Source organism: Anas platyrhynchos, chromosome 2, assembly GCF_047663525.1.
Source record: "Anas platyrhynchos isolate ZD024472 breed Pekin duck chromosome 2, IASCAAS_PekinDuck_T2T, whole genome shotgun sequence".
Taxonomy (NCBI): domain Eukaryota; kingdom Metazoa; phylum Chordata; class Aves; order Anseriformes; family Anatidae; genus Anas; species Anas platyrhynchos.
Genome location: NC_092588.1, coordinates 52676711 through 52703478, shown reverse-complemented (window position 1 = coordinate 52703478; position 26768 = coordinate 52676711). Strand labels below are relative to the sequence as shown.

Genomic DNA, 26768 nt, shown 5'->3' with positions numbered 1-26768 from the left:
TGCAAGAAAACTCTGACTCCCGAAGCACCTTGAGTCAGTCCCATCTTTCCCAGCTGTATCAACCCACTCAGTAATGCTCTCCTTTCTGTTTTGATCTTTATCCTATTTCTGTGGCCTGATTTTGGGTTACAGTTTAATCCCAAATACCTAGTGAAAAAGCACTTTCTCCAGATTAGGAAAAAAAAAAGTTACGGTGTTTGTCCTCCTAGCCAGTATTTCCAAACAAATAGCTCATGAGAGAGGAATTTGGAACAGGGAGTGTCAACCACCCAGTTCAGAAGGAAGTCTAATGATAAAAAAAAAATAATCCCAGATTGCATAATAATAAAGGCCTGAATTTGAATGTTTCATTGTAAGAGCACTTCAGTTGTTTAAACACGCTCGCTAGGGAGATGAGCCCTCAGGAACAAACACCAGCACGCAAAACGCAGAGTTTTAGCTCGGTGGATGGGTGCTCAGGAGAACCCCAAGGCAGACTAACATTTGCAAAGAGATCAAATTCACACAGTGCTTTGAGCGGTTCAGGTGATGAGATATGTGAGCAACATCTTTCCATCTCTGATTTGGCAGGCTCATGTAAACATGGTTAACGAATACAAGAATAAATGAGGGTGCAAATTTAAAGTCAATTAAAATAATGGCGCTTTTCATGAGAAAAATGACTATTTCCACAGTTTGAAGAGAGCAGCAAAAAACACAGTGTGTACACAATTAAGTAATAAGGTACAAGGTAAAAGGTCCTCAATCGTGTACAGATGGACTTAATCCTTCTGATTTAATGCCTGTTAAAACGGTATGTTACAGCACTACACTTGCATCTCAAACAGCTGCACCACAAAGCAGGGATGCAGGCACATCCTTGCAGAGCTGAGACATTGAGCTGCAGTTCCTGGGCTCCCCATGCAGAGTAGTGGGGCTTGATTTGGCTAGGTGCGCTCAAATGGAGCTGTTATTCTCCTTACCATGCACCTATTTCTCTGCTTTGTTAAGGTTGAGGGGGGTAGGGGTGTGAATGCTTGGAAATGGTGTTTTAGACTCTGTATCGTTATTTGCACATGCAAAAAGTTGGTATGAAAATGGGGCATCTGTTTTCTTAATAAAAAAGCTATTCTCAGGTAGCAGATGGCTTCTAAGGAAACAGAGATTTACCACTAAAACTAAACCGAAATAAAGATTTTCATAAGAAGTTCAAGACTGCCCAAGGGAATAATACTGAAGTGAATTACGGATGTCATTATCCCAAATGAGAACTACTGAAATCTTTGTATCATGCCATCAGGACTTCTGCCAATGCCATGCTTTTTCCCTATCCCCACTACTGCCAAGCCATATATCTCAGCCGACAAAAGCCTAAGATACGCTGGCTTTGGAAATAGGCATAACTGGTAACTAAAATCCTGCAGAAAACTATACAAAGTATGTAAACTGTCTTCAGTGCACACAGTAGCACCACAGTGCTAGGAGATAACACCCCAACCACCCTGAGGTCTAAAAGCTTGTGCTGGTGGCCATTTCATAAGTCTGGACATTTTTGCTCCCAGGTAGGGTGCCTCCGGCTTTCCAGCTTGGTGCAGTAAGGGCACTCCTGAAACCGATGACTGACCGTGGCTCATCCAGTATCTCAAGTGAGATGGACTTACAAAATCTGCATGTGCACAGTCACTGGATGACAAGTGAATACTCCTCTAGCAGACTTTTTTTTTTTTTTTCTCTTAATGACTGCTGCTGGAAGCTGCTGATGCCAGTCAGAAGTTTAATTGCTATCCCAGGAAAGCTGAATTAGTGCACAGAGAACAGGTGACGCAGCCAAAGGTGTCTGCTAAATGTCATTTATCTCTGTGATATTGCCACAAATTATGTATGCACAGACAAAATTCATTGCATGTGGGCTTCCTATGAGACCCACTTCACTTTTTCTACTATGTAGCCGCAGCTGAACTTCTCTATACATTAAAATTTACCATTATGCTAACAGTGCACAACTTCAGTAATTCAGCTCATTCAGCCTCAAACAGAGAAGTCTGTAAACAGCTGAAGCTCTGGAAAAACATCTCACATAAGCTGATAGTCATTGCCCAAGTGGATAGTTGCTAGGATGGCTTATAATATTTTACTCTTAAAAAACATGATCTTCACTGGGGTCAAGCAATTAGGACTCAGCTTTAGATTTTCTGAACTGCAAATCCTCCACCTCACTTTGGTTAACATGTAAGATCCCCCTTGCCTTTTTACACCGTCAAGTGACCAGAGGGGATGGCAGCAGCATTTGTTTCCAGCATCTGTCTCCAGCAGACAAAACTACATGGTGCCCGAGGAGATGGTGCTTTACTGACGGGCTCGATCTTGGCTGTTGGCTCATGAGATGTGATGCTGTTAGGTACCCATCAACAACACAGGAACAGCATCTCAAATTGAAACTCAGGCTGAGAGGAAAATCAGTAGTGAAACTATTTTGGCCTTGTCCTCAAACTCTGGTTATCAATAAAGCATATGGAAAAACAACACCAGGAATAACACAGGTGATATTATGATTCTGACCCAGACAGACACTCTCCGAGAGCTTCAGAGTCAGTCTTCTTTAAAACAGTAATGGTAGAAGCTATCTGATACACAACATCAGCCTCTACATTCAGTGAAACATGTTGAAGAGGACTTTTTTTTTTTTTAAAAAAAAAGGATAACAGTAAGCAGTGTGGTCTTTCTGAGTTAACATACAATTTGCCATCTCTTTTAATCTGCATGACTTTTTTTTTTTTTTTCTGAGAAAAAAAGTAGGGAACCACTGTCTCATGTATAGCTTAAACTAAGTCTACTGCACTGTTAAAATGTTTTCTGCACTTAAATAGTTCACCAAATCCTTCACACTCCCCCCCCCTCCCCTTTTTTTTTTCTTCAGAGTAGTCATGGAAAACAAGAAGCATTAGACCTTTAGATAAAAAACTTAAAAACACTTAAAATATTTTGTGTTTCAGAACTTGCATGCCATCAAATAACCACAGTGAGAAATTCATAAGCTTTCAGAATATCAATACATCCATTTTATAAAAAGCATCTATGGAAAATAGAGGAAACTATGTGAAATATGGTAGTTCATCCCACTAAGACCAAGGATGTATAAGAGTAAATAAATATAATAATAGCTTGATGAAATTGGATCCCTTTCCCATATATTCTCCAGGAAGCAACTTCACTGGTACTTTGATATAACATTTTGTTATGTGTTACTGCAGCACACTGAAATTCCAGAATTTGCATCCCTTTCCCTCTGGCAATACTGTTAATAAAGCAAAATGTTTTTTTAATTATTATTATTATTATTTAATATGGAGTTGCACTAACCAAATGCAGACACATACAGATAAGCAGCTATTTAAGTAAAAAACACAATGCAAGAACCAAAGCAAGAACCAAAGCCTGTATTTTCAGAAACTTGGGGGGGGGAGGTTGAACTTTTTCAACACGCATTTGTCCACCTGAGCTAGGAAGATTAAAATCAAAAGCTTCAAATCCAAACATAGTCTGAAAAACTTACTTAAAAAAAAAATAGATAAAAATTGAGGAGCAGTTGAATGTAAAGACTTGGGCTGCAGATGAATGCTGCAAGTTCTTGAGGCTAATCATTTAAAAACTTGCCACTTACTTACACTTCTGAATTGGATCTGGGTTCTTGTGAAGCTGACCCAAGCTGTAAACGAACCTCATTTCCAGACTATACCAGTAGCTCATTCAGCTAGTAGTTACCCAGTGAGCCTACCAAAGTGGAGCCCACCTTTGCCATTCTGCATATGGCAAACAGTATATTACTGTTGGTGGTATTTCTCAAAATTGTCATGTAATATTTGGAACGACTGGTTACGAACGTATTGATGTATTCTTCTATAAATAGTTTCCCTTTGCTTACACATGGAATATTTAATATCTGAGCAGCCAATATATAGAAGACTTGAATCCTGTCAAACCTGGAGATACATCAGGGCAGGTGCATGGTCAGGACCAAGCCTACATGTTCCTAAAGCTCCCATGAAGCAAAGATTATGCATTGAGTCCCCCTTTGCTGTTCACTGGGAAGCACTGCATTTTGTTCTTCCTGATCCTCTGCTGCCAGTCTTCAACCCATGGCAATGGAGCCGACCATCAGCAAACCAAGCTCAGCAGTCACTAATTTTAGCAGGAGCTTGTCAGTCACAAATTTGGTGGAGAAGTTGCGGGGTGAAGTTGCTCAGTTTTTGTCAAGTAGGAGATCAGATTAGAGAATAATTAGGATTCTCCTTATCTCTTCCAAATCTGTGAATCCCAGAAACTAGCCTGTGAACCTTGAGGAGAATCAGGCAAGCCAATTATCTAAAGTAATCTGATCATGCAGCATTGAAGCTAGCTAGGCATTAACATAGTTGGACATCCCTGTTTTCAACATTACTGCAAGGATTTTGTTATCACAGTCTTCACCGCAACTAACTTTGAAAAGGCAGTATTTGGCTGGAGTATTGACACTTCAAAGTGTGATTCCTGTCCAATGAAAAATGACTGTAAAAATTGTTCCCTCTTCTTCAGGCTGGAAATGCACCTTCTTTGTTTGCTGCTGATGTTAGCAAGAAAACAAGCTTCTACTGGTTTTTACTCCCAGTGGTTTTCCAAATACTTAATAAACTTAAGGTAGGGTAAGCAGAATTCTGTATCATTGCACACATTGGCATCAAGCTGCTCTCACAGAATTTGATTAGTGATGCATCTAAATTGGCTTAGAAATCAATTAGTTTAAATTGCTGCAAATCCACCCCTGATGTGGACATGTTTATATGTGGATATGATTGAAAAGGTCTTTTTTTAATTTAAAAATAAATAAATGCAGAGGATGTAAGAGTGATTCATTCGATGAGTTTATCACAATTAACTGTATCAGTTAGCTGATTTTAAATTGATTTCCTTTTATGCCATGGTGTGCAAACACACTTCACATTGTTATCAGTTACATCCACTTGAATACACTGAAAGCTGCACAGGTGTTAATTTAACCTAATGAAAATTTGTGAATTTAAAAGCCCTCTTTAACTTTCTCAGTCAAAATCTGTTGTCAGGGTTGCTCTGCTTGAATTGTCTTGTTCTTGCATGGTTTGCTTACTTTTATACTTGGTATTATTTTAAAAGATACAGTAAAACAAGGAACTTTTCAAAGCTCTGCACTATAAAGCAGGTATATACATACAGGACAGTTATATTCCTTCAGTCATTACGGGACTGGTATATACAGCTAGTACAGAAATGTAGGTACACCAGTTTTGCACGTTATTCAACCCTAAGGCTGTTCAGAAGCTTTTAAGCAATCCAGAAAGTCATTGCTCTGACAAAGGCTATTCAAATATGTGTAAAACAACCTGGATGTGATGGAATTTACTATTTTTGGTATCACAGCCACCTACACTGTTAACAAACTACCTCACCATGCTGATGAGCATAGGTTTTGCTTCCTCACAGTGCAAAGCACTTTGTCACCTGATCCAGCAAAGGACTTAAATCTCTTTAAGAACGCATCTTAAGAAAAAAAGTGTATACTTAAGCTTTTTTGGTCAGTCTTTGCCTGCATCAAGGCTTTTAGTGCCCTCTCAGTGTCTCAAAAGTCTACCTCAATTTGCTTTGAGAGTTTTATTTTATGCTGCTTGATATGCAAGATTATATTAAATAGTTAGGTGAAGATTTAAAATTTGCATTTTTTTCAGATGACAGCAATAATGAAGGCCTACTGTGTTTTAGTGAGATATAAGTTGCAAAGAAACTGGCACAATTGGCAAAGAAAATAAAAGCCAGTACAAACTATAAGAAGAATGTGATAATAAAAGCAACATGAACAACATTTTCAGTTGCTATAAATTGCCAGGAAACACCACAGGAATTGTTTTATATCCTTTTATTATCTATTTCAGTGCAGTTTGCTATAGCTCCAAAGACCCACACAGGTTTAACAATGCACTCTATTTTTCTTATAAAGAATTAATAATAAAAATAGAAAACCAGCATTCAGGAAGGAAAGTATCACCTAGATATTGAGCAAGACTATCTGTTCAGCCAGGGGAGTACCAACTTGTTTTTACATAATCAGTACTACATTCTTCAGCAAACTTCCCTTATGTGGGGTGTCCCACTCTGAGTAGGAATGTCAAAAACAAGTGAGTCGCCCAAAAACAAAAGCAAGAAACGCTTGCAGCAGGAAGAAGGAATGAAAGAGAGAAAGTTTTGACTAAAACCACAGTCTGTGCAAAAGAGTAACTTGTCACCTTAGACAGAGAGTTATGACCCAGCTGAAAAATTCTGCCTCCCTTGTGGTCTGGGTAAGGTTATCAGATGACCTTTTGGAAGACATCTGTGCAGGGCAGATCTAGCACTGTGGGGTAAATCCATCCACTGTCAAATGAGGAAATGTAGACAAGGGGTTTACACAAGAAATTATACCTATCTTTGGCCTTATTTCAGGTAAAACAGCAAAACTGACTCAAGCCTGAGGACATTAACATTTTTCAAAACCTAGGAAAAACTGAATAATTTGGTGAACAAGGCATATTAAGAACATGTGAAATATGTATTCTGTGTTGAGAGGAATTAATATCCAAACTAAAATCTGGTTTCCATCTTCCCAGCCTGCATTCAGATTAAGAAATTCTGACCTTGCTCAGTGACAGGCTCGAGGTCACTGTGGGTGACCTCATTCTTTTATCGATTTGGTCATTTTATGACAAGAATCCTGGCTGCTATTGCAACAAACCAGCTCAAAATACTAGGTTGGCATGAAAAATTCTTATTGATCAGCCTGAGTGTCCAGCACACAAACTGTTGACATCTCATGTACAGTTCACCAAAGTGCACAGGTTACTGTAGAGTATGAAGATGAATTTCAGTAAATCTGAACAAAAATAATGTCTCGTTGGGAGTCCTGAACTAGCAACAGGACAGCACCAATTCTCAGATATTTCAACAAATAAAGATGGTGGCCATGACACACATGGGTGTGGACAGACCAGGCTCAAGCTATTTGAGATGTGAGAGACATTCTCATCTTTCCACATATTTCTGCATTTATTAAAGAAATTCATGTAAAGGAAGCCTTGAAGAAGTTCTGATTCACAGTTTGCAGGAGATGTCAGACACAACTTCCTTGGGGACACCGGCTGCATTGATGACCAACACCTTTTTTTTTTTTTTTTTTTCTATCTTACTCACTCTGACTTATTTAAAAATAAGTCAGTTTAGTAACAGTGGAAATTTTAGAACTTGAGAAGACGATCCTGAAACCCTGCTGGCTGAATTCATTCCAGTGGCAAAAGTCAGAAGCTTATTTTACATAATTTCCACAATGACAAAGCAGCATTGCCTCAGTAAAGGACCAATGTGAGTAAACTTTTATCTCCGAAGCACAAGTAGGATTTATCTTTCTATTGCAATTTCCTTTAGCTAGAGATTTTGAAATTAGTGCTCGTGGTCTCAGCTTGGGATAAACTTCCCTTCTCCCTAGCTCCTAGACTACACAATAATTCTAGCATTTCTTAATTTTCATAACTGTAAAAAATTAAAGATGCATTTTGTGCTGTCTTAGTTAAAAGGTAAACCCAGGCCATCTATTTAGTACGCAAAGAGAGAAAGCAAACACACCCACATGAGTTTTGGCACTTCAAAGCATTCAGACCTTTTGAATCTCTCAACTACTGAAGTGCTCTCTAAGGATCACAGGGCCAATACAAAGTCTCAGCAAACGCCAGCTAAGTGAATCCTGCAAATCCATACAATCTCACACGCACATTGCAAATCCTCCACGCCTCAAAGTGCATAAGATGCAGTGAAGGGGCTGGATCAAATTTTTAACCAAAGCTCCATTTTATTTTATTTTTTTCTGCCCAACCCTGAAAGCTCTTCTTCTTTAATTATCCTTCTAATAAAACCCATTTATTGCACACACCTATTCCTCCTACAGACGGTGTTTCTTTTGTAATCAAAATCTCAGCCTCGAAGACTTTGCTGGCTCACCGTGAATCAGAAGGTCACTTAAACCTGTACCTGAAGGTGCTCCCACAGGCATATGGGATGTGAAAGAAAGGGAAAGAATCAGGTCTGAATCTTCATGTCCAAACGAGTTTATTAAAAAAAGAGATAAACTGACACAAATAGCTGTGAATGTTCAAAAAAAAAAAAAAAAAAAAAGAAAAAAAAAAGGATGCTCAGCAGAGCAACAGGCAACAACATGGTACAACTCAGGCTGTTCTGTTTGGCTATGTCCATACTGCTTTGCTTGCAAACCTTTATATGACCTCGATTTCTGTTTGCACGGGTGTTTGAAGATTGATTGTCTTAATACCAGCACTTTTATCTGCATGGTTAACATCGTAGAGAACGTATTTACTCATTATTTGTTTTTCACATCAAATTAAAGAGTCTGAGCAGGATCAGTGTCAAATACCAATCACCCAGAAAAAAAAATGCAAATAATCGAAATGGACAGATGACAAATAATCCACAAGCCAGTGTCTGCTTTTCATTAATTGTTTGAAAACAAATGATAAACAAATACATGTGCAAAAATGAGGACTCTTCACAAACAACTTGGTAACTGGGAAAAATTATAAATTCAAGATTAAAATCAACTCCAGTGAGTAAATCAGCCAGCTCTTGTTACCAGAAATATTAATATTTACTTTTTATCATGTGGGATCTAAGAGGATATCCAGACTGTGCCTAGCTGTAGGTCACAGTGGTATCATCCACAGCTAAACTGTACCCAGCTGGGAGAAACATTTAAGGCTACTTGGACATTTTCCAGAATAGCTATTTTTTTAAAAATTATTATTATTATTATTCATTTTGGAAGTGCTTTAAATTGAATCACTGCACCCTCACTTTATTTGGGGTTAAGGGTATCCAGACGAATAGTTATTCTGGAGTAACTGTAGTCCCTCTGGAGAATTTAAAGTTAGAGAAGACCTTGTTGAAGATAGAAGGCTGCTGCATGAGAAACCCACAGTCCTCTCGCATGGCTTCTGTCTGCTCTGGAGTCTATCAAGGTGCTAGGCAGGTCTTTTTGGCCTAACTAGGGGCAACTAGACTAACACAGGCAATATTCAAGGTGATTTGGCTGAATACCTTGGGTGAAGAAAACAGCAACAAAATGTGCACGTGAACTGGCCTCTATCTAAAATGTCTGAGGGCACAGCCTTCCCTGCCTGCAGAATGATTGAAAAAGTGTCAACAATTAGATTTTAATAATTTCAAAGGTGGCTTATTACACCCACAATGTCATTCTTTTGTGTATAAAATTGCTGCCCAACTGATGTACACCAGGAGTGAAATCTACTCATAAAGGAAAAAGGGTCTTCCTCATAATTTTCCTGAATTTAGCACTTAGGACTGTGGATGAGTCATATTTTCCTTGTTATCCCATTCAGTTGACTTTTCTATAGATGCCTTGAATGTGCTATGTATTAACAGCCAAGTAGGCCACTGCAGCAGTTTTCTTTGAGACTGGAAACCTGCTGATTTGACCTGTTTATCAAGAGAAAAGCGTCATCTCAACAGGACAAAATTGTTTTTATATTTTTCCTCCCTATTTTCCTCTTCTGAGCAATTTCTTTTTAACCCCATGGTGTCATGTAAAAAGTCACTGGTCTAGAGAATCTTTTTTTTTTTCTCCCCCCCCCACATTTTTTTTTTAATATTTGTACATAATCCAAGAAAAAATATAGGAACAGTTTTCTTATTATAAAAATTTAAATTGTGAGGTTGGAAAAGCATACCCCTAATGATCTACATTTCATAACTTGCACATAACAAATGGCCTCAGGTCTGTTAAACACGTTGGAGTCCTCCAGGATGGAAGAAACTATTCACTGTAATTTAAGTTAACATTACAGTCAAAGAGCTTTCAGTATTAAAATTGTCCTAAGGTGCTCTGAAATGCTCAAGACCTTTATTTTGCTCACTTCCAGAGGTACATGTTAAAAGGAAGATCTTATAGATCTTTGCATTAGCCTGACTAAGGAGAAGTGAGCCAGCTTCTCCCTTCCTCCATAAATTAGATGTTGTCAAAAGAAAAAAAAAAAAGGGGATTTAAGAAGCTTCTTTTCACATTCTTCAGACTGCTGCATGCCATTTGCTGATCTTGGTCGAGAACTGAGCTTGCAGTGAGCTTCCACAGCCTGCCATGTGTGAAATTCATACTACGTGACAATTTTAACATCAGTTTGCATCATTAACACATGTTCCTGTCTGCACAACGTTATTTTGCACTTTGCCAGATGAGACAGAGGCAAGAAGAATTGTTACTGTGCACAAGCAACTTTCTAATAAAAACAATACGGGTATTATTATTATTCTTGGAAATGCATTCGGAAAATCTTACTCTACATTGTACAGTACGCAATAGGGTGGGTGACAGGTAGGCAAGGTGTAAGAAAGAGGCATCCACAGGTACAATAAATAATTGTGTGCATGTGCTTGTCTGAACACACACTGCCATGTGAACAGAGACACCCTTGCATATACACACAAAGCTACATTCATTTTGAACTCTGCCTTTGAATTTTGCTTTTGTTCTTTTCTTATATGATGCAACAGATTTCAAGGCATGCCTTTCTCCTGAGCTACACTTTACATCTCTGGTTTCTTAAAACGTGCTCCGTTTGGGTAGCACTCTCAGCTTCTAAGGCGCATGACACTGGAAGGGATTATTTGGCCTACCCATAGCTTCCATGCAATATGTGTTAAGTCCCAAAGTATCTTGCAGCACTATCCAATCTGACACAGACCACAAAACATCCCTAGATTAGATGAAAAACTAAACAAAACAAAAACCAAACAACCAACCAAAAAACAAAACAAAACAACATAAAACTTGCAGTAAAATAAGGGATAAAAAATCAAAAATTAGATGCTATTGGAAGAGCTTCAATGACTCGGCCAGTCCTATTGGCCCCTTTAGCTGAGGGTAAAGCTGTCCAGCTCATCCTAGCTTAAACTAGCTTATTTTGACACCACAGGTTGAAGGGAAGAGGTTGGTGTCCTTGGTATTAACTGGTCTGAATACAACCGAGATCCCTTGCAGTGAGCTTTACTTCCTAGCACTTTACTTTACAGCCTGACTTAGGAAGAGATATTCAGAAATCTTTTTTTTTTTTTTTTTCCATGACTGAAATGGAGAGAGTTTTCATCAGCTTTAAGGTAAATGTACATGCATGTGCATATGTTTTTGTAAAGGTGTTACTGGGATGCAGAGGGAATTATAGTTAATAGCACCAGATGTCCTACGGCTTTGTGTCAAAGACAAAAAACCTGCAGCTCAGTTGCTCTCACAAACCTGCTTGCTATAGGCTAAAAAAAAATCCTGCTTATGAACAAAATAATACACATTATTTCACTGCTCATTCTAGCACCAACCCTATAATTACTGCATTCTCAACTATCTTCCACATCCCCCTTGAGCTGTGAATTACAAGCTTTCAGCATATTGGATACTAGTCCTGTGGCATGATTAGATTACCATTTCCACAGGTTGCCAATGCAGAAGAATAGCTCATCTAAGTATGAATAGATTCATTTACTTGAAGAGAATTTTCTTTACCTTTCAGACTAATCATCTGTGTCTAATATAGGCTAAAAAGAACAGCAATTCTATGCAGGTTAGCTTCTCTTAGAAAATAAAACCAAACCCACAGTTTTTCTGTCCCAGAATTTGAAGGTATGCAGGTTTGGGGTTTTGTCTGGCTGCTCAGAAGAGAGCTGTTGTTAGCAGAATGCAGATACAGACCTGTTTTCTGCTGTAGCCTGAATGCATTAGTCACTAAGAAGTGTAATGAAAAGTAGCCATTTTGTGTTCGTTTTAGTGCACAACCTTGGAGAGGAGAAGCACACCCATCCATGTCATTTTTGATGTGCTATTGAATAGAATATAAAGATTATAAATATTATATTAGTCATTTAGAGGTTAAAAAGGTAATTTGCACAGCATAAATATTTCCCTTTGGAATTCAGGAAAACATAACAGCTTTGCATTTGAAATAAGAACCAGCATTTGAAGATATTTATTATTTGCAGGCTATGCACAGTGTGAAAATTTAACTGTGGCTGTTCAGAAATGCTCAGAGTTACATCACCATCATTCCAGTGACACTTGTCCCAGTAATGCAGATCATCCTTCGCTCCCCCTTAATGGGTTTCACAGCTCTCTTGTGCAGCCAAAACTGGAGGCAGGGCAGACACTGGACCTGGGTGAATACACTTTGCTGTACTTTTAAGGATACAGATAACATTGAAAATATTTGGCTTTTTAAAGTGGAAACTCCTGCAAGTGGCAATGCAGGCTGGATGCACCCTCATGGACACCACTCATGCAGTGCTGATGGAAAGCTGGTTTTGCTCAAATACATTCAAATCCTTCCTTACAAAGTGGCATAAAGCAGACACCCCCACATGTTGCCTTTCCAGGTGTTTCCATCTTATTTTTATTTTTTTTTTCTGGTGGGTGCAAAGGCTGACCTATGCAGAACACCAGAGAAATCAGTGAAAACTCGTAGGTCCTCCTGTCTGCAAGAGGCCTTGTGTTTGTAGATGAAATTCCTAACACTCATTTGTGGCCTACTCGGTGCTCTTATCACCCATGCTTTAACTCTCTAGTTTATGACTTTATTATTTTAATATGGTCTCCAGACCATCTGCAAACCACCTACAGGGCCTGGCAGCTCATGCAGTTTGGGAAACATTGCCTTATGATACTACTCTGTAGTTATTACATTAAAAGCTTGTTAAAAAGGCAAATCTAAACAACTTTGGAGATGTTCAAGGAGAACCGCAGATTTCTTCTTGACATGCACCATTATGTAGTAAAAGAACATTCAGAGAAACATAAGAATATTTATTATTCAATGGATTACACTCTATTACAGCTTAAACTAGTTGAAAAAAAAAAAGGGGGACAGCATTATCTAATTAATGATGGTTTGCAAATTGCATCCAGAGAGAGAATTGCTGCCTTTTCAGCTTTTGTTAGACCACATGTGGCCACGTGAGCACTTCTCACAGAAATGCTTCTCCCTGCTCTCACTCACACACATCTTTCTCCTGACTTTGTACGGATTTTTCCTGAATGGTTTTCCATTCAAACAAATATCTAGACAAGCAAAAACATGCTGCCTGTGTGAAAAAGAAGCCCTTTACCTCCAGATGCCCACGTCTCTCTCTGTAGTACAAACATTCATTATATTTTCTTCCATGGCTTTTCTCCAAACTTTCCGCCCCCTCCCCAGCTCTGCTTCACATCCCAGCCTTTCAGATGCACTCCCCATTCTCACAGCATTCAGCAACCTGGCATGATTGTAGTTAAGTTCCTCCTTCCTTACAGACTCTCGGGACACCATATTTCTGTCTGGGAATTCAGTGCATCACACTATCATTGGCATCATGTACATGTGCGCTTTAGCTTCATGTAGCAATGGAGTAAGTTTTGCACTCTTTATCCAGATGGATAAGGCCCCTCTGTAAGTGCCTACTCTCTGCATTGCGTATGCACCAAATGCCTAAAGTTTTCCAGCACGGTATTCATGACCTGTTGTGGTACTATTTTTCTCAACATCCCAGCTATGTGACTCCCGCATGCTGGCTGGGGTTATCAACCCAGCTAATTTGAGGTCCTCGCTGCTAAAGGAAATCTGAGACCAACACAAAAAGTCCTCACAATCCACTTAGAAAATATTTCCAAAAAACAAAAAGAGAGCAAATTTGGAAGAATGTGTGTAAATGGTTATAAAAACCTAGACAAAATAAGCACTCTGAGCAAATAACATATCCCACCCATCTTAAACCGGCTCTATTCGGAGGCGCTGAACTGCCCCTTGGAAGTGTCTCCCTCCCTCCCTGTGCAGGCCCAAATGACTAATTTTGGATGGCCAATTAGACAGGAGGAATCCCAAAGCTAAAAAGCTCTAGTTCATTGCTGCAGAATCATTCCTGTTTGTATTTTGTGCCTTGTCTGTATTTTTGTTGAGCCTCGAGATGAAAACCTGAAGACAAAGGGATCCTATTCCAGCTGCAAAGTTTATCTGCGTCTGATGCAGTGCTTGTAGATGGGCAGAAGGGCTCACTTTGGTGTTTGTGTAGCACTGTAGAATTGAAATCAGCAGTTTGTAGACAGCTCTCTCAAAGATCAGCAAGAACAAACACTCCTTTCTTCCTGCTCTGATTTCCTCCAAGTTAACAGCAGATATTGACCTTACGGAATCACTGCAGTGCATTGTGAATTATGTATGAAATGCAATTTCCCTTTCAGCTGTGGGTAAGTTCAACTGTGTTGCCTGCAGTCTGCATCTTCAGAGGACTCACAGTATTCCCAGAGACAGCCATGATGACCCAACTCACCAGAAATAAGCTGTTCAGTTTCAGTGAAAAAAATCCCTTTTCATTACTTAATGAAAAAGCAAACACCTTATGGGAACTCCTGTCTCCCATCTTACCATGCTTCAAAACCTCTTAAAAGTGCATGTTTTATATTCACCCATGGTTCAACATGTGCTTAAAGTGCAACACTAAGTAAGAACCAAGGGAGATTCAAAATATGGGCAGATGCCTCACCAACAAGCCTAGAGTCAACAAATCAAACACAATTATAGTCTACCTATTCTTTTTTTCCATCCAGCAAAACGTACTTCACTAAGATCTCCCAAAACACATCAAATGAGTGATCTCAGATAAAAGGTACTTTCCCCTGTAGCCTGGCTTGTGCTGGTCCCCTGCTCAGCAGGCTTCTTGTGCCCTTTAGCTCGATCATCGGAGAAGTTGGGCTGTCTTGATATGGCTCACAAGGTTTTGCAGCCCACCAGCAAATCAGAAAGAATCAGGTGATTTCTCAGTGGAAAAAAAACAAACAAACATATTTTTAAATTTCTAATTTAAAAATATCTAGCATTTCTCCAAAGCTGGAAGAAGAGCCCATTTTTATGGTATTGTTCAGTTTCCCTTCCTTTTATAACGCTCGGTTTTAAAGCTTCAGTGTTTTCTCCTCATCCTATTTTTATTCTTTATCATCATAGAAACAAAATGTCAAGAGTGAAAAATAAATGGAAACACTTAATATATATTAATATATAATGTAACAATATATAAAAGCCATACAAGAGGACTGAATTACTGAAGTTATTATGAGGAAGTTTCAGCTAGGTGTTTTTTTCTCTCTCCTCTCTTGCAAGTCCCATTAACAATTTATAGCATGTACATTAACAATCTACACATGTTCCTTGGTGTGCAAGAGGGTGGGAGCCCCCCAGCAACGTGGGAACAGCATCCAGCTCCACTGCTTTTTTCTGAGACTCAGAGTTGGGAGGTATAAACTAAGCTCACATTTGAGTTAGTAACACAAGAAGAGGCAGAAAATGTAAGCAAGGCACCTGTAACTACTGCCACATGAGCAAATCAGACAGGCACTTAAGAACAGCAACTAGATTTGTGTCAACAGTTACTTTGCCTGATGAAAGGGTTGTCCTGCAAGCTGCACCCAAAAGCAAGAAAAGTTGGCTGTAAATGTTTACTTCTGAAAATTAATAATAAAAATGGGTTATTTTAGCTGCACCAAATCTTGATTTCCTTATGGGCATGAACAATTTGTACTCACGGAAATCGTAGGAGCCTACTTGTCTTCTGCTTTCAAGTAATTAAAAGTGAAACTATTCAGATATTTGAATGCAATGGATTTGCTGTTCCCTCACTTACATTGCTATGCCCTGTTATACATTACCCATCCAAGGATTATATATTTCATACACATAATTGCTTTTGATCCTGTGGTGGAAATAAATTTCATAAGACAGACAAACTTCTCTTAACCACGTATACATCTGCTGTCTCCCCGAAGCTTGCTGACAGTTAATTCGCTTCACATATCCCATGGCTGCACAAGGGGTAGTATTCCCAGTGCCCTTGCAAGGTTACAGACTGCTTCCACCCCACACGACTAAATCAAAGCATTCCGAAAAACCAAAGGGACAGTCAAGTCTCTGGAATTTCAAAGCAAACATTTCTGCATGTCTGGTGCTTCAACTTCTGCCAAGTAATTTCTTCTGGTAATCACGTGTCTGGTTTAGCATACCAGCCTTGCTTCTGACGTCCATTTCACTGACAGAGCAGGGGTCTTGTTTCTGGTCTCACCCATGCCTGGAGAAGGCTGCTAGGGACAACAGAGCCACGCAGGTAGCAGAGAAGAAAAAGATCCAGATCTGGCTTTGGGTACGTGGCTATTGTATTGTAATAAAAGTGTTCGGCCTGTTCGGCTTGTTCAGGAGTGTACCTGCCACATGAAGGTGTGCTGCTGCCAATGGGGGGCCTGGTGGGCCTGCATGCAGCCCATGCCAAAATACACATGTATCTTAACAGAGGACAAATATAAAATATATCGAATACAGATTTTCACTCAGCAAAAGTCCCTGCTCAAAGAACACTAGAGCTCTAGGAGAGTAGTAATCATGCACATTAACATAATCAACACAATCAACATTTAATTTACCAACAGCAAAGCCTCACAAAGCATTGCCCTGTCCATAGGCTGATTTAGCATGGGATTGTGCTGCACTCAGAGCCCCCAGCTTGCACCAATCCACTGACTCACAGCCATGCTGGCTGAAGCAGAAGGTCAGGCTGGAAGCTGCAAAGGTTAAGCAGAAAGGATAAGCAGAAAGGCTTGCCAAGCCATGCCTAAAGGTGAGTCAGTCTCAGATGCTTCTGAATCAATCACACACTCTCCCAGGCCATCTCTGCGATGCTACCTGTGATGAGCATGGGATGGAGATGCATCATTACGCAGTTCTTCCAAGCATGATAATAAAGTCCCTGTGGATCTGCCAGTACCTATAGGAAGCTAACAAGAACTGGTAGCTCTCGATGAAGCTGCCATGGGTGGGATTTCCAAGGCAATGGCTCTCTGGAACCTCCCCTATATTCCCACCCACCACTCCCCTGTCTCAGCAGGGATTAAGAGCAGTCTTTCATTCTCTGCTGGTACCGCCCCAAACAGAGCCTTCAAGTTCAGAGCCGCTTTTTGATAAGAGATGTACATCTAAAAAGACTCCTTAAGAATCAGTGTAAATTTTTATTTTGTTTTGTTTTATTTAAATATGGAGTCTGCACAAAACAACGGAGAGAAGTACCAGAAAAGAAGAAATGAAGGAAAGCAAGTAGGTCCAAGCCTGATACCAGGGACCTGGACTCCACTCACCATAAGGACAGGTATAATTCTCCTCACCTTACTCAAATGAGAAAATGAAGCTCTCTCTCTCATACACTGTGCTCTCGTAGTCTTCGTTTCTCTTTTCCTAATGCTCTCTGTTACTTCTATCATTAAGCAGTTATCCTTTTTCCAGGCTTCTTTAATTGGATCATCTCCCAGTTTCTGGGGGAACCCTATGTTGGAGTGATTCCTGGGGATATAGCTCCTGTCCATGAAATTGAGAACTGCTAAATTTAATACAGGACTGGCTAAGGATACGATTCTTTGTTTGTAGTAGACATCCTGTTTTACTGGCAGCTACATTTAAGGAACCTTGTACCAAATACATTTACTTGTACACCCATACTCCTGTGTTTTAGTTTCTTTATTTTATAACACTCTGAATTTGTGAATTTTATGAACTGCGTATATGTCTCACTGTGAATTTGAACCTCAGCTTATCCACTTCCTACCCTCAACCTTAGAGATCCCAGAAGTGTGGGCACCATTTGAAGTAATTTCCCCAATCACGTTTCATTTTTGCACTCTTTCTGGGTGTACATGTGGCTCCTGTTCACATACAAAAGCCCCATGCTTAACAATACACAGACTTTCCTGCAGTAAATGGAAAGAGGAGGCTGCTTTATTCCTTTAGGATTTCAGTCTCTTCTCTCTCTGCCATGAGCCATGTCACACAACCTTAATTGCTTTAAAGAATAACCCTCAAAATACTTTTCAGGAACTTAGCTAATCTGGTATTACTTATGCTTCTAAGATTTCAAGGAAGACCTTGAATGACATTTAGCTAACAGGCAGTGTGTAGCTATGGACATAATTATTTCTGAGGTAAAAACCTTGAACTGACTGTGCACATGGTTTACATTTTTTTTTTAAGAGAAATCCCTAACGAAGCACATTCCCCATCCCACAAGGCATAACAGTACAAAAATGGTGGAGACAAATGCTTACCATTAACAACTGTTTTTTTTTTTTTATTTTTTATTTTTTTTTTTTCCTACCACAGTGGTAAGCATTCAGCAATTACCTTTTGTCTTTTGAGCTATTTACTCAGATAGGATTGCAAATAACCCCCTGCTCTCATGGATTTGATATATTAAAAATAGAAAAAAAAAAACAAAAAACAAAAAACAATCTACCTTCTGTTCCAGAAGATGCTAAGGACTACTGCAAGAGTAATGAATTCTGCCCCAACCACCACAGGCATTTTGTCTGCATTTTATCCGTGATATTTGATATATGTCAATAAGCAGAAAGCAGTAAGCAGCTTACTGCTCATTTCAAAATCAAGAAGTGAGTGTTCTGGAAGAAATATATAAACACTGAGTCAATTCAAGGGGTTATTAAAGCCACCGCTGTCATACAGATGAAGAGCTCAGGATCACTTCTATGCCTGAAGAGCATAGTTTGTATATCTCAGCCAGGGTTTATGTTGTACTGATAACACAATCTTTCTAGCAGCTACTAACACAGTGTTGGGACATCAAGCACATGGGACTGATACAAGAAGAGGCAGAACTTGGTGCAGGTATTTTTTAGGTGTTGTTCCTACTGCAACCAAAGGGGACGTGATGGATGGGAACTGGTGATGGCTGCTGGCAAGGTGTCCTCAACAAGTGGGGCTATCGGCCCATGTATGCTTCCAGCACACTCCTTCTTCCAGCAGCATCCCTAGGAAGTCTGGTTTCCCAGGACATTGGGCAGGCCAGGGCCCACCAGCTTCCAGGCAGGTGTTTGCAGCACCTACAATTTAGGCTCTCACCCTGTCTCAGCACCCCCTCGGACCCCACCAAAACCCATCAATAAGAACCAATCATTTAAAAGTTGTTTTTTTTTTTTTTTTTTTTTTTTTTTTTTTTTTTTTTCCCCCCCATGATCTTTCAGACTACAGTAACATGTCTTAGATACTGCTCCTTTTTACTTTCTTTTTGGTTACTATTGAAAACACATTTTTGTGGTGAGGAGGAATGAGGATGGCTCTGCTATATTTTGGACTGTGGAAGGCTGTGACTGTGCCAGTGATACTATATTAAGAAGAAACTTAGGATAAAGTGTTTATAACCAATAGTGGATTTAGACTTTTTTCTTTTTTTTTTCTTTCTTTTTCTTCTATGTACAAAGAATGCAAAATTTGATGTTTTTGGTTATGCAGCATCACTCTACAACATCTCTTATAGATCTAGGTTAGGTTTTAGCACCTCTTTGTAAACTGCTCACTTCAACAATAGCTTGGAATATTCAGTGTTTATGGTGTGTGACTGAGCATTTGCATCACACCTGACTCTACTCTCTGTTAATGGAAACTTCTGTAAAGGGCAGAAAGGTTGCTAACTTCAAAATGCCTGCAAAAAAACCCTGAGTATTTGAGAACAGAAAAGTGCTCTTTGAACTTGCCATGAAAAGTATTAAGAAAGAGCAAAGGATATCGTTCAAAGAGACTTTATGTTACTTTTCAGACAAAAAAGTGTACAGTGTACAGGAGGTGAGATTAAAAGTCCCTATTGCCAGGTCAGAATTAAAGAAATGGAGCGTTGTAGTACTTATCCCGAAACTAAACATTATACAAGGTGGAATTCAACGGCAAAGTTAAATATGAAATAAATCCAGCAAGATTAGAGAAGGGCACCATAACCCTGTCCCTGCAGTGACCCATGTAATAGCTCTGTGCCGGTGCTGTGATGACATGTCAGCAATACCACGTTAAATGTCCTTTAAGGGCACAGTAGCTTCTCCTCTTCTTTGTGCTTCTAGGACTTTCCTTGACTCCTTGATGAACAAATTTCAGTGCCTTCTGCCTTCTCTCCCTTATCCCCATGTCATCTGCAAACAGCGCTGTGCCGTCCTCTCCTGACCTTCCTCCTCAGCTGACTGCTGCAGCCAGTAAAGGAACCCTTGCTATTTCCAGATACCAGTTCACTTCTGTTTTTGCCTTCCGTTTTCAGCAGAGATTCCTGCACAGCAGCTTGTTCAAAACAGCTGCTCCGTGCAAGCCCTTTTGGGAGGGACGCGGTCCTACACCAAGGTCCACCACCTTATTTGTTCCTCGCTGCCTCCCCTGGGACTGCAGAAGTCCTTGTGGTGACCATGGGGCTTGGCTGGTTTCAAAAGACAGTGGAAGCTGCAGCCTATTCTGCACAGCAAAATTATTTGTCTGCCTTGAAAAGGAGATGCTTGGGTGTACTGCCTGCATTAACATCTGGGGAAACTCCTGTTTTTGCTCCTTTTTTTTGGAGACGTCACTGCAGCTCAGCTGCCTTTCAGCTTTGTTTTACCTCCGGGGAGAAACACCCAGCCAAGGTGGCTGTGGGAAGGAGACCTAGTCCTGATCCTCCCCTAGACACCATGTGTTTTTTAACGCTGTTGAATAGCTGACACCATCTTCATGAGGCAAGAAGGTAAAAGGGGGAGAAGTCCCCTCAGAGCTGCAGCAGGAACAGACGGGTGAATGTGCACGGAGCACATCCACGCACCAGGTAAATGCTGGCTGGTACTAGAGAGTAACAGTTTCCTGATGAACCGAAAGATGGATGGATATGGGGGGAATATTGAATATCGTATTTTACATTTGTAAAGTTACTCATAAGACAGCATTTAAGATAGGCCATTGGCACTTGATTCCAATGATCTCTTCCAGAAAATTAGCCCTGATAATTTAAGTTTGGGAGAGCCTAAAACACTGTCATTGTTCCACAGATGTTGTGGGTAGGCAGGGGGAGCTTGTCAGAATGAAAAAAGCAAAAACTTCTTATTTTGAAGCCACAATTATAACCTTCCAGCTTGAAGGCTGGCAACAGTGAGAACATTTTTTCTGTGAGAAACAGAGCCACTGAAGCTTGTTTTCCCTTGGATTACTTCTTTCTCACTTCAGCACTTTTCTTTTGGCATTGACAACAGCTTCCTTTTGCCCAGTGCCCTGCTGCTTTTCCTACTTCATTTCCTCACTCCAAGCCCCCAATCCCACCTCTCTTCCCTGTGGAAGATGCACATGTGAGATACGCTTACCTACCTTGCCACTGATTTTTACAAGTCTCAACAGAATGTAAACACCTTTGAGAGCTTTTCCCCCCTTACAGTTGGTTGCAATAGGTTAAGGGGTTAAAAAGTTATCCAGGAGTTATCCAGGGGAACGTGGCTGATTGCCCTCTCTTTGCTTGTCAGGCAATGGGAGAAGCTAGGAAGCCAGTCCAAAATCAGTTATTCCTTAAAAAAAAAAAAAAAAGGAGAAAAAATATATTCAGAAAAAGCTGATTTGTAATTTTACTGTGAGATCATGACAATGGGGAGCTTGAAATGTGTAGGACTCTGTTATTAACACTGCTTTTGATAGGAATGCCTGACACCAACATTTAGGAAACACCCTCTCTTGAATTGTTGTAAATCCCCAGGCTTCTTGATTGTCTTTGCTTGCACACTGTAGGAACTCCTTCACTATTCAGGCAGTAAGTTTGGCAGCCAGGACATGCATATTTTCATTCATGGCAGAATAAGGCCGTATTCCTGCTTTTAGTGAAAAACAGCAGGGAACTGCACCTGTCACCTGAGTTTTACTCTTTAACAAACATTGGCAAATACATTTTGAAGTATTTATTTAGTTCTGTGTAAACTACAGTGACAATCTCCTTTAAAGTCACCATTTGCTGCTGTTGGACCTTATAGCAAAGCATGGTTGATTATATCCATTGGATATCAGAGATTTATTAAAATCCAGCAGTTTATGTTATATGGAAAAAAAAAAGTGTATTCATCTTGCATGTATGTAGTTTCTCTCTGTGCATATCCTTTTCACTTGTACAAAACTTTTTTTACCTGTTTTTCTTTCTTGTTGAAAGATAACACAAAGTTACTCCTTGTGCCTCTTCTTGCCAAATCTTGATACTTTATCAAATTCTATCAAAATACCTTTCTCAAAGCTCTGGTCCTTGAATTTGGTTAATATTCCTGTAACAAATCAGTTGCATCCAAATAGTTTCAAAATCAGAATGTAAGTAGAAAGAAATTCCATTTTTACATCTCACTATTTTTAGATGCTCATCAAATTCCAGGACTGATGCTGCACACAAATGGCAGTGTTGAGCTGGGGATATTTTAGAGCAGGGAAAACCTTGTAACTAATGAAAACACGTAAAAACGAGTCTTTCCAGAAGTCATGTATGATGCTTTCAGATTTTCTGGGAACTTGTGGGATAGGAAAATAGAACTTACACAGATCCTCCTTTTCTCTATTTTTCTCCTTAATATTTTAAAACCGGAAGCTTTCAGATCACACCTCTGCTCTAAGCCAGCAAAGTCCACTAGATCAATTTACAGGAGAAAACAAACAAACAAACAAACAAACAAACCCAAACAACAACAACAAAAAACCAAACCAAACCAAACCAAACAAAAAACACAACAAAATCTTTTCTTTCATTTTACTCATTCAAAATAGAAAAAATGTGGCACTTTATGATCTTGCACTGTGATACTTGGAAATTTGTATGAAGTATCTCAGAAATAAAACACATGAAAGCAAGGTTAAATGAGAAATTAACAGCCCCAGAGTCTTGAACAATTTACTAGTTGTTTTTTTTTTTTTTTTTTTTTTTTTTTTTTTTTTTTTTCAGAAAAGAGAAGTTTCCAAACCTCCACACTATCTGGGAGGGGCCCATACCACCCTGTTACTACAGCCTCCTTTTTAAGTCCGGAAGGCATAAACACCGACTAATATTACTTTTGGGAGACTCTGCCTAGCATACTCTGTGTGGGAGTTTTCTAAAAGGTTGCTGCAATAAATGATTTACCGGGACGGTAAAAAGATGAAGAAAGCGCTGAGCTGGCTTCTCAAGACAAATTACTTTCTTCACCCACTCCCTGAGATCCTTTAAAAAGTCCCCTGTAATGATTAACTTTCCAGAATTCTAAAATCAAGATCAGATTTTACTCCCGCATCTATCTCTTGGGATAAAGATCCTTCATGCTCTGGGACTGAATCCCATTTGGTGCATGTGCATGTTTGGTTTGGGTATCCAGTTGTTTCCTTGTCACCTGAGTTTTCCTGCAGGGACCTTGTTATACAGAGTCGATGTTTGGTAATGCAACATGTGTTTTCTGCTAAACAAAACACAAGAGAGTGTTTTGCCCTCCAATTTACATTCATTTCATTAAAACAGTTTGTTCCAGGCATAGCACAGATGAAACCAGACTCGCAGTGAGGAAGGAAAAAGCAAACGGGGTGATGCCAGTGGAGGCAGAGAGCAATGATAAGGCAGACAGAGAAATGGCTGCGCACACACGGGGGTCCCTCGCCTCTCCCTGATGCTGGTGCCTCAGCAACCCCTGAGGAGTTTCACAACACACACAATAAATTAATGATGGTAGGAGACACTTGGAGGAGAACAGAATGGAAAAAAAATATTAGTCATAACTGTACCTCATCAGATAATAAACAATGATGTGTATTTCTGGTGATAATGATCCTGCAGTTCACTCTTTCTGCTTATTCTAACTTCCCCTACTGTGCCACTGCTGTCTAATATGGTATATTTACATGAAAGATGAGTTAGGAAATTATGTTCCATTATAACACCAGGTATAATAAGCGAAGCTATGGAAAGCAGCTTCTCTCTCCTCCTTCTCTGCTTCTATACCTATCATTTCCAGTGGTTTCTAGCACCCATCCACAGACATTAGTAAGCATTAAATCTCCTATTCCCTTAATTTTACTGAAGAGGAAATTGAGGCACAGAACACCTTGCCTATGGACACAGACCTAGCAAGTAGCTGGGCCAGTCTGCCCTTGCATACTTCAAACATTTCTGATGCCTCTCTACAGAATTTTATTAATTACTCACAATTTGTAGCAGGCAAACCCGTACGAAGGCCTTATTAGCACCGTGCATACACAGTGTAAAGAGCTCCTGCTCCCCAAAGAGCTCCCAAAAGGCTTGCAGCTTTAATAGCCCATAGAAGCTCACATTGGGAACAAAGATCTTTTAAAACATTGCTCCCATAGCAATTTTAATTATGGCAGATCATTAGTCAGTAAACCAATGCTCTGGGGCCGCTTACTGAGCAATGGAGCCCTGGTGTCCCCAGCTGCAGCTGCCATCCCAGCCTGGAGAGTCTCGCAGTGCTAACAAAAGCAATTACAGAAATATTTCGAGACCCTTAGCAGACCCAGGCAGAGTGGCTTGTCCAACTACCACCACCGGGCTGAGCAGTTCACTACACCAGAGAGGAGAAAACCTGCTGGGGATGCGGCCACGGCCTGCGGGGCAGCCAAAGGTGGGGTGCTTGCCCCCTTTTAGCAGTAATTTGGTGCCCAAGGTCTACATGCACCTTCGAAGCACGGCTTGGCTGTTTTGAAAGGCTGCCATCATCCATCTAATCCCATGATGTAGGGAGAAACTCCGCTGTCAGAGCGGACCTAATGTCCTTCTTGCAGGGGCTGCCGCTCCCTGGCACACTCCTTTGACCCTCCTGTCAGAGCAGACAGCCCTCCCGGCAGGAACTGGTTAACAGGACGGGCGCCGAGCAGCGCTGACAGGCAGCAGCTCTGGAGGAAGGCAGTCACGGCTTTCAAGAAGAAAAACCACCGCCGGGCCGCCGCAAAAAGAGCCACGCTATTTATTTTCCTGGGAGGTGAGTGGGAAGGCGTTCAAAGCGTGGCTGCTATGCTGCTCTGGCACGGAAAGTGCTTTTCCAAATTGAAATCTTCCATCAGAACGGCCTGGAAAACGGCGTGTGGTTTCTAACCACGGCTTGTTCCTTTCGGCTCTGCCTCCTCTCCCAGGTTCGAGCCCGCAACCTCTCCAGGAGAAGCACGAGAGGAGTGCGGCATCCCAACGCATCCACGCCAACCTACCCCAGGGCCTGCAGGTAGCAAACCCAAACACCCTCCCAAAAAGGACCTTGCCTGGCAGGGGGCCGAGGGAGCAAAACGAGCCCCTCGCTGAGGTGGGGAGCAAGAAGAAGTTGTTATTTGCTGGCTTGGGGGGAAAGGAAGGAGGGATGCTGAAAGGGTACTGGGCAGCTGCTTTTCCGGTTGCTCTGGGAGCCAAGAGAAGAGCCTTTGATCTACTGAGCAGGCCTGGGCTGGCCGCCAGGACCTGTATCCTTTCTCCTGCAGTGACAGCAGGCTTCCTCGCTCGCTCCTCTCCCATCGCCGAGTCAAAAAAACAAGTGACGTAACTCATACAGGGACCTCACTGAAATGTTGCTATTATCACTGGCTCTGCAGAAAACATATGCTACGAGGGCCTCAGTCTGGAATAATCTTCTCGTTCAGGGAAAGGGGAAAAAAAAAAGAAAAAAGAAAAGAAAAGAAACCGTGAGGTCCTCTGGATTACATCTTGCAAAGCCTCATAAAAACCCCTCGTGCGTACTGGTGAATTAAACCCATTGGCTCCACAGCTGCATTGCTATCTCAACATAGCACCTTGGCCAAGCAAACCCTCTCCCAGATTTTCTTATGCTGTTGTGACCAGCAGATGCAAATAGGAGTATGGCTTCCAGACCTATATCTTAAATGATGCCAACAAGACAGAACTTATTAAGGAACGAGCTGTTTCAAAACAATAGTCAGCTATTTTCAGTACAGTGGAGGCCAGTCTGTTTCATTTGTGGTGTTGCCCGAGAAAGGGGAACATGAAGGCAGCTGTGTTTCTTAGCTCTCTGACCAGAATGACCAGACTATACAGAGTTTCCCTGAGAACCAGCAGGGCTTTTGTCCTTACCAGCACAACGTGACTACCTCCAACACTGCAGGTAAATTCTGCTTGGATGTAACCCAGCCCCACATCTTTTCCCCAGCCTCAGCCAGGATTTGAAAATCTCACTGCGTTAAACACAGAAACATGATACATTCAATTTCTAATGATTCTGAATCAAATATTTTTACATTATATAATGTTACACGATCCACTCTATCACCTCTGAAACACAACAGCTTTTACACTGTCCCTTCCCCTTCCTTTTGGTGCTCACTGTCAATACTGAGAAGGCCACTTTGCAAGACAGGCAAAAGTACAGGCTTGAGCCTGGATGGTTCTATGAAGTTAATGCAACCAAGCACTTCTGTTCCCTCAGTCATGTTTCCACCTTGCCATCGGGTACTTGCTGCTCTGTATCAATATTATTTGCACGGTAGTGGCGGCTTCTCTTAAGCAGGATCCCCAGCAAGATATACTTTTTGGCTCTGTATTAGTTCTGTTTCCCAGGTTGCAGCTTAACACCATGAGATGCAAAAGCTATCTCACCAGGTGTGCTGTTTTAACTGTGTTCAGCTGTTCTGAAATCAGCTGGAGCCTTCATATTTGGGTCAGGTTCTCTCTCTAGCCATTCTCACAGTGACTTCAGCTCGCTCTGGATGAAGGCCTTAATCCCTGGTGCCACTTGGGGCACCCATTTCAACCCATGATGCTGCCTGCTGCTTTTCATATGAACAGATCCTGCAAGGATTTTGTGCTTTCCCCCCCACTGCTAAACTTTACTGAACTTATCAGATATTGCTACATTTGAGAAAACATTTTAAACACAAACTCATTAATGAAAT

At 40.7% G+C, this 26768-nt stretch overlaps 1 protein-coding gene and 1 long non-coding RNA gene across 12 annotated transcripts in view; one reads left to right on the top strand and one right to left on the bottom strand.

The window, feature by feature from the left end:
• Window positions 1–26768, bottom strand: part of DLGAP1 (DLG associated protein 1) — a 410173-nt gene that overhangs the window by 32720 nt on the left and 350685 nt on the right. The window lies entirely within an intron of this gene.
• The window catches only part of LOC106015381 (uncharacterized), a 36218-nt gene continuing 26249 nt past the window's right edge, over window positions 16800–26768 (top strand). The window contains exon 1 of one of the 2 annotated variants that reach the window (XR_005263328.2): window positions 16800–17238. This is a non-coding gene — a long non-coding RNA (uncharacterized lncRNA). Of the gene's footprint in view, window positions 17239–20176; window positions 20710–26768 lie in introns of those variants that run through there. The other variant, XR_001187365.5, reaches the window with a different exon arrangement.